The 8,142-nt window shown below is 34.8% G+C and overlaps 1 protein-coding gene across 1 annotated transcript in view; it reads right to left on the bottom strand.

Moving 5' to 3' along the window:
* The window catches only part of cdh18 (cadherin 18, type 2), a 194,123-nt gene that overhangs the window by 101,276 nt on the left and 84,705 nt on the right, over window positions 1-8,142 (bottom strand). The gene's annotated exons all lie outside the window — the stretch shown is intronic.

Below are 8,142 nucleotides of genomic sequence, written 5' to 3'. Positions count from 1 at the left end.
ATTTTTTTTCTCCCTCTGGTTTCCATTCTAGCCAGCAGGTTTAAGTAACTAAATAAACTCATCATCAGCATTAATTATTTTAAAGATTTCTCTTTTGCAAAAAACACAAGCCTGTTTGATTTTTAAATGCCTGTCTTCAATTAAAACAAGTTAGAATTAGATAATGTGTCCAAGCTAAAATATATACATGCCATAATAATATTTGCTGGATTAGTTTTTTACAATAACGATTAGAAACTCCATGGATTCAATGTGGAATAGATAATATTTAATAAAAATATACACAAATACACAAATCCTGCAGATCAGCTTGAGATTATGGGATAATTTCTTCAGTTTATTGTATGTATTACAATAAACTTTTTTCAGGAATACCTGAAAAAGAATCAAAATGTCACCCACAGATGAACATCATTTCTTAAGGAGGTTTGAAACAAAATCAGAAACCACTTAGAGTCAAGTCCACGATAAACTAGAACAAAGGATTAAACCAAGAAAGAAGCCCTTGCTCTAAAATCAACTAATGCTCACATGATTTTACAGCTAACCTTGACAGATTTAAGGCTTTTTAAACAAAAGGACACTTTTGCTGTGCAATTGTTTCCCAGAGCGTGGCAATGGTGCTTTGAATGATTTTGTAGGAAATAGTTAAATGGACGCCTTCCTATACATTTTGGAACATCTCCACACATCTCAAGTTAATACATAATATTTAATGCGATCCAATACACATCAGTAAACATTTTGGATACAGCGGGTTAACATTAAGCTACTGAAATAACATTCCTATTTCCCTGTTGGCACAAAATTGCAAAATCAAGTTTGTGCCAGGAAGTCATTCAGTTTACATTTCTGCAAAGAAGAGATGTTAAATATTTAGAGGAAATCATGGTTGCCTAGAAAATTGCATTTCAACTTGCCGTGCCTTTTTTTGTTTCTCAGCCGTGACATTTAAAACCAGGCTTTTTACATAAGTTTTATCTGGTGATGCTCACAGCATCCCCTTCCTGCGGTTGCTTACACATGGGCGTACGGTAACAAATCTTTGCAAATCATGCATTAAAAGCCAAATTAGTTTGAAATGTTTAACTACAACAGCTTACTTGCTCAAATACAGACCTCTAAGTGAGGAGGAGAAAGAAAAATTTCTTTTTTTTCCCCCCATCCAAAAATTAAACTGTATCGCATTAAGCAACAAATTAAAAAACCTCATGGCTACTTCGAAGTGCCACAATGATTAAAGAATTGTACTTATATCAATTTCTGTTGTGTTTCTGGTTTTGTTTTCTCAGTTTATTTTTATATTATTATTATTTCAAAGTGTGATAAAAACAGAAATAGATTCCCTTAAAATAGAAAATAACAGTTTAATTATTCACAGATTTTAAAGGATTAAAGCCTACAGGAGGTATCCTAAAGGATCAGCATCTTCACAAGGCAAAATAAGCTACTGGGTGATTCATTAGAAAATGAAACATTTTAAGAATACACAACCATTGGAAGGGATAATTGTTTTTATTTATATCTCAGAACAGAGGCACTGTGAAATATTGTAGGTTTACCTAGTTGAACCCCTGAAAAATAGCCTTGACAAGACATTAACTACCTCAGGCTCCCTCCCTGGCACTCAGAGTTAGCCTTCGTTTCTACTGTAGAAGCGATGGGGGTAGAAGAATGGCCCAAAATAATTACCTTGTTGGTGGCTACAGAGAGTGTGAATGTGCAACTTGCAAAGGTATATTTTATGGAGGATTTTTCCTGCCAAAAACAATTACTGAACTTACCATAAGTAACTTCAATCAAAATACTGCCATCATTGCATTATTTTGTTGTATACTTCCACCAGGTAAAAATCAACAGCTATAGTTTTTTAGCTCAATGTTATCGTTAAACACCAGCCAATAACAAATACATGCAAAGTTCTCCATCTTCAGATCAGATAGCAAGAAATGTATAGCAGGACTTTATACAGTCTGTGGAACAACATAATGAGTAGATTTTTTAAAATTATACTCTGTGCATGACTTCCATGTTATGCACATTGCTGCAAATGTTTTTTTTAATGCAATGTTGGATTACAAAACAGGATAAATGGAATAACAATTAATAAAGCACCATAAAAAACAAAAAGAGGACAGATTAAAAAACCTGAACTAATGCTGACCTTTTACTTAACGGCTCATTGTTATAGCTATTGAGGTTCAATTTTACACTCCAAGTGCTGCTCACATGGCATTACAGGCTTCATTGACCCCTTATAATCACATGATGAGTGTACTGTAATTGCACAACTGGCTTATTTGATGCACTGGTCTATTTATGCATGTAAGCACTGCAGTAAAATTAGACATGTGAGCTGCATGATGCATCTCATGGCTTTATGGACTCTCGCCAGGCTCTCCTGAGAGAGAGCTGTACACAGTAAAGCTCCTCTGAGTCTTACCAGATGTGTTTTTTTTTTTTTTTTAGTTACCCAGTGGAGCAGAGTGTAAAGTCAGTAACCATAAATCATTTACACAGCATACTGGTTACTGTGAATGATGGTAACTGAACTGTGATAATATGAGTAACTCCTTACTTGCTTTAGAATCAGAATTAGAACTGAATGAATAAAAGTCATAAAATCCGTCCATTTTCCATCATGCTTTATCCCTTCTGGGGTATAAAAGTCATAACATTTAATAAAAAATCATAATTGTAGTCAATTAATCTATAATAAATACTGTGTGTGGAGGTTGAGAGTGTTGATAATGACGATGCTTTCATTATGTACTCAAAACTAAGGATAATCAGCTGTACATGCCATATATTTAGAGCTAAAATGATGACTACTACATAAAAAAGTGCATCTTTTAACTCGATATTCTGTATAACTGCATAACAAACTATAGCTAATTAATGAGGAAGAAAACTTTGCGGGAAACCCAGAAAAAAAATTGTTAAAACTTTGTGCATCCTAATCACACATCATTAACTTTTCCCCCTTGTTGAACCTCCTTTTACTGCCTCTCAGTACAACAAAAAACACAACCAGAGTTGTTTTTTCTTTGTTCTTTTCAAGAGAAGCGCACTCAGCCTGAAGAGGAAAATGAGTTTTTCCATGATTGAAATGAATGTAGCATTTATCGGGTTTATTTCCAGTTGCTGTAAATTAAAAAGACCTACGTTTGGGAATTTTTTTAGAACATTATTCGACAACATCATTATCACTGACTCATTGTGATGAGGACGTTGTTTACTCTCTGCTCTTGAGTTTGGACTGGATGGAAGTAAATATGGAAATAATTCTAGTTTCAGGCTGTGAAATCTCCCTCTGAGTAGCTTGAAGTGTAAGGAAACACAACAGTTCTCCAAATGTGATGCGATACAAGCACCCAATGTTATTCCAATCACAATTATTACCATTTTACAGCATACTTCAGGGGTAGTGGTGTGATTGTCTTGTGTTGACACAGATGTCTAAAGAGCATCCCTAAAAACATAAAATGATTAAGTTTACCTAATCAAATATTTTCTTCATGATGAGTTTAGGAAATTTGGATTCAAGAAATTTGTGTGAGGGATTGCCTTTTTAGTCAGTGAGTCCATGCAAACAGCTGGTTTTCCTTAGATAGAAAACTTTGAACCAATCTTACTGGATGAACTGGTTGAATTGTCTCTACAAAGTGCTTTGAGATCACATGTTGTAAATTGGCGCTATATTAATAAACTGAATTGAATTGAAATCAAAGCCAGATATTAACCAGACAAAGGTCTTTTTTTCAATGTTTTTGCTTGTTTTGTTTGAATTTCCCATCATGTACTGCAAGTAAGTAGTGTACCCGAGGTTTGGCTCCTCTAAACTAAAATCTGTAAATTACCTGGAACTGAAACAATCAAACAGATTATTTGAAATGACAAAAGTTAAGAAGTCAAATAATAGTAAACTTGAGTTTTTTTTTTTTTTTACCCTATCCAGAATTAATAAGCTGCTATAGAATTAACTTCACCTAGTTTAAATTCAGTAAAGGCTCTCCTATTATACACCTCTAGTTACTATTAATTGGTTAATGGCAAAATAGTCATCCACTTAATTGATTAGCAAAATAATAATTAGGTACATTCCTAATCCATCTTATACCGTCATTAGAACTTGACTTGGTCAAATTCTGTAAAGGCAAAATAATTTTAGTGTATGTAAACTTCCAGTATTAACACCAAAGCAAACACAGTATCTATCATATAAGTTAGTGGCCCTAAAACTTGGTCCTCGGGATCCACAGTCCTGCATGTTATATATGTTTCTGTGCTCCAGGGACTTTATTTTTCAGCTTTTGTTGAAAAGCTGAAGAATAAAGTCAAATGGAGTTTGTATTGTGAGGTTACTAGTTGTGTAAACTACACTGATTACAGTTACATTTCTTCCAGTTTAAATTTAGCATTTAATTAAATAATACATGTTATTTTTATCCACTTATCTTCTATTCTGTTTCACAATTGTTTTATTTATCAAAAATGTATTTTTCTTTCTTTTTACTGGGAGCCATATGGAACTATAAGTAGAGCCAACAATACAGCAACAATAGAGCATATCCAGACTATTTCTTTTTTAGGTGGACTTTCACCGCATTCTAACATCCACTTATTACACCTACTTTCAAACATCAATTCATCCACTTCTTCACTACTTACTTGACTCAGTGATGGCATCACAATACCTATTGCCCTTTTAAAAGATCAAAGCTGGTCTCTGAAAATGGATTGCGGGTTCTTATCGTCCTCCCACAAACCGAATCAAGGTGTTAAGCTAACATTTACATCACCGTGGAAGTCATGAGATCAAAGTAAGATGTTATTTGAGACTTTGTAGGTCAGAATTGGGTGTCATTTTGATGAGATAAAACATGTCTTTATAAAGGAAAAGGGTTATTTTTTCAAGAAAACTGTCATCATTTTTGAATATGAACTGAAAAATACATGTTTAGAAAAGCACTTATTTTGGTTTTATGATGATCACAGGTATGAAAATGATTTTTAAATCTTTTCCTTTTTTCTGATATATTTATATATTTTGTGTGAACTACTTAAGATTTAATAGGTTTTGGTGGTAGTGCTTAGTGGAGACCTTGTGAGTTAATAACTTACCTGTAGTCAACAGGATTTTTAACATTTTCCTGTTGGGGTAAGACATAAAACATCCAGAATGTAGTGCCAGGGTAAGGGGTACCTTAAAGTGGGCCTTAGACTAGTGTTCAGTTCTTTTTAGCAGTACAGTTGTTTGAAAGAACTAAGGCAAATGTTTAATTTCTGGTGGCAGAAATCTGCTTTGGTCATGTCCCTGACTATCTGTTTCTTCAGATTAAATATTAAATCATTAAATAAGATATCACCTAATGTCAGATAACAACAGTTTGAACGCTTATCCACCTTTTTATATCTACACGTTCATGTAATAAAATCGTTGTTTAAAATCATTTAACAAAACTTTGAATTCCAAAAAAGTAAAACAAGAAACAAAACAAAAAAACAATCCACTGGACTTTGTTTCCAAGTTTGAAGATGTTTCACTTCCCTTCCAGGAAGCTATTTCAATTCAAAATGTCAGAAATAGTGTTGCGTTTGAGGCTTTATAGAGTGCACCAAAAACAAAGCCTTGTATAGACTATATGCACATTGACACGGAAGAAAAGGTCCGCCCCTTTTAAATGGGGGTCGTTTGGTTTCTTTTTTAGCCTGTAATACCGGATACCTGTCTATGTCTCTGAAAGAGGGTTGTTAAAGGGNAATTCTAAGGCAACGCAAATATTAAGGTTAAGAGGCTGAGCTCATAGATGATGATAAATAACATAGTTATGTATAATATATTACATTTCTGACTCTATATCCCTGTAATTATTACACACTGTAGCTTTAAATAAGATATCAACTAATGTCAGATAACAACTGTTTGAACGCTTATCCACCTTTTTATATCGACACATTTATCTAATAAAATCGTTGTTTAAAATCATTTAACAAAACTTTGAATTCCAAAATAGTAAAAAAAACAAACAAAAAAAACAATCCACTGGACTTTGTTTCCAAGTTTGAAGATGTTTCACTTCCCTTACAGGAAGCTATTTCAATTCAAAATGTCAGAAATAGTGTTGCGTTTAAGGCTTTATAGAGTGGACCAAAAACAAAGCCTTGTTTTTGTGTAGACTACAAGCAAAATGACACGGAAGAACAGGTCCGCCCCTTTTAAATGGGGGTCGTTTGGTTTCTTTTTTAGCCTGTAATACCGGATACCTGTCTATGTCTCTGAAAGAGGGTTGTTAAAGGGAATTGTTGGCCTGGCTAAACAGGTGAGGTGTTCTGTTCCCCTGTAAAGGGGTTGGGGGTGCAATGATAGTGGAAAGGATTCGACCCAATTGCTGAATTGTAGGTTTTTGAAAGTTAAAATCTGAGTCCACTCCCTCTGTTTAGTTTTTCTTTCTTAACATAAATGGCTTTGTTCAACCCCCTCTCAAACCACATATCTTCTTTGTCCAAATTGTGAACATTCTGGTCCTCAAAAGAATGTCCTTTGTCCATAAGGTGTAGCTTTCCCGCAGAGTCTTGTCCCAAGGAGGTCGTACTTCTGTGTTGGGCCATGCGTCTGTTGAGAGGTTGTTTGGTTCCTCCTATATAAAGATCAGAGCATTCCTCAGTGCACTGGACTGCATAGATCACTCCGCACATATTTGGTCTGGGGGTTTTGTGTTTAGGATGCACTAATCTCTATTTACGGGTCTTGTTAGGTTTGAAAAGTACTGGGATTTTGTGTTTGGGGAAAATCGTCTTGAGTTTTTCAGAGAGTCCAGCAACATATGGGATGGCAATGTTTTTTGCTTTTAATCATCTCACTGTAATGTTCAGCTGCGTGTCTTTTGGGTATACAAAGGTTCGAAGAGCATCTTTGATGTGTTTCTGTTCTTTTTGCTTCCCCTCTGTCTTATTAATTCCCCTTACCGGAGTATTGAAAATACAGGACTGTTTATAATGCCTCATTGAGGTTTAGCACAAGCTGATGCATTGCGTACATCACTGGGAACTTTACATATATGTGGGCCAGTCAGCAGTCGTGAATTGTAGAATCACTCATTGCTATTTGTTAATTCATAAGAGTATTCTAGGTCAGATCCCCTGAAAACTGGGTGAATATAGTAAACCAAAAGCAGCTGGACTTTATTCTTTTTATTTACAAGAATCACTGCTACTGTCTGTACCAACTTTCCCCACAGAAACTGGTAAGATAGCATTTCAGTATTCTGTCACCACAATAAGAAACACACAAAAATACTTTAAATTAAAAGAACTGGCTTTAATAGGCCGGTTTAAACTCTTTCTCAAAGGGTTGGAAATGAAATACATACTTTCTAAATGTTTTTAAATAGTAAATAATTTTTTATACATTTTCTGTAATGTACTGAATTATTGTGATCTGTGCCACTTTCTTGGCCAGGACTCCATTGATAAAAGATTGCAGCAATTTTCCAGACTATAAACCGCTTCTTTTTTCACATGAACCATGTAGCTTATAAGAATGTTTCTGTGAATTTTTACTAACCCCCAGAGGGGGAAGTCAAATTTGGAAATTAAGGGGCCAATTTTCATTTAGGACAAGAACATGTTAGCAGCAGACATGGCGGAGAACCAATGTCTCAAATTCACACATTTTGACATTTATTTGCCTCATTAAAACTGTCGAACCAATGAAGAGACTGGGCTCAACACCCGCAGAGCTGAAATAAAGAGCTAAGCCCAATCTTTCAGTAGAAGCTCTTACTACTATGAGCCAACAAGCTAGCATTCTTCTTTATACTTCCTTAAGGGGTGATATGTAGAGCCCCCCTACAGGTTTGGTGGGAGACAGTTGCGTAGATATATAAGCTTCGGCTTATATATTTATGTTTCCAGTTTTTTCAAAATATTTTGTGGCTGCAGCTTATAGTGATGTGCTCTTTATAGTCCGAAAAAACAAGGTGGTAATTTCAATGGGATTTTCCTGTTTACATAAAGGTTAAATAAAATACAAAAGAAAATACACCTCCTGTCCATTTTTTTATTTAAAAATATCCTGCACTGTCCTCCTTCTCATGTGTAAAGTTAAGGCTGCAGGAGGACAAAAGTACCACTTTTTAA

Source organism: Cyprinodon variegatus, unplaced genomic scaffold (genome assembly GCF_000732505.1).
Source record: "Cyprinodon variegatus isolate N-32 unplaced genomic scaffold, C_variegatus-1.0 Scaffold42, whole genome shotgun sequence".
NCBI lineage: Eukaryota > Metazoa > Chordata > Actinopteri > Cyprinodontiformes > Cyprinodontidae > Cyprinodon > Cyprinodon variegatus.
This window is presented reverse-complemented; position numbering and strand designations above follow the sequence as displayed.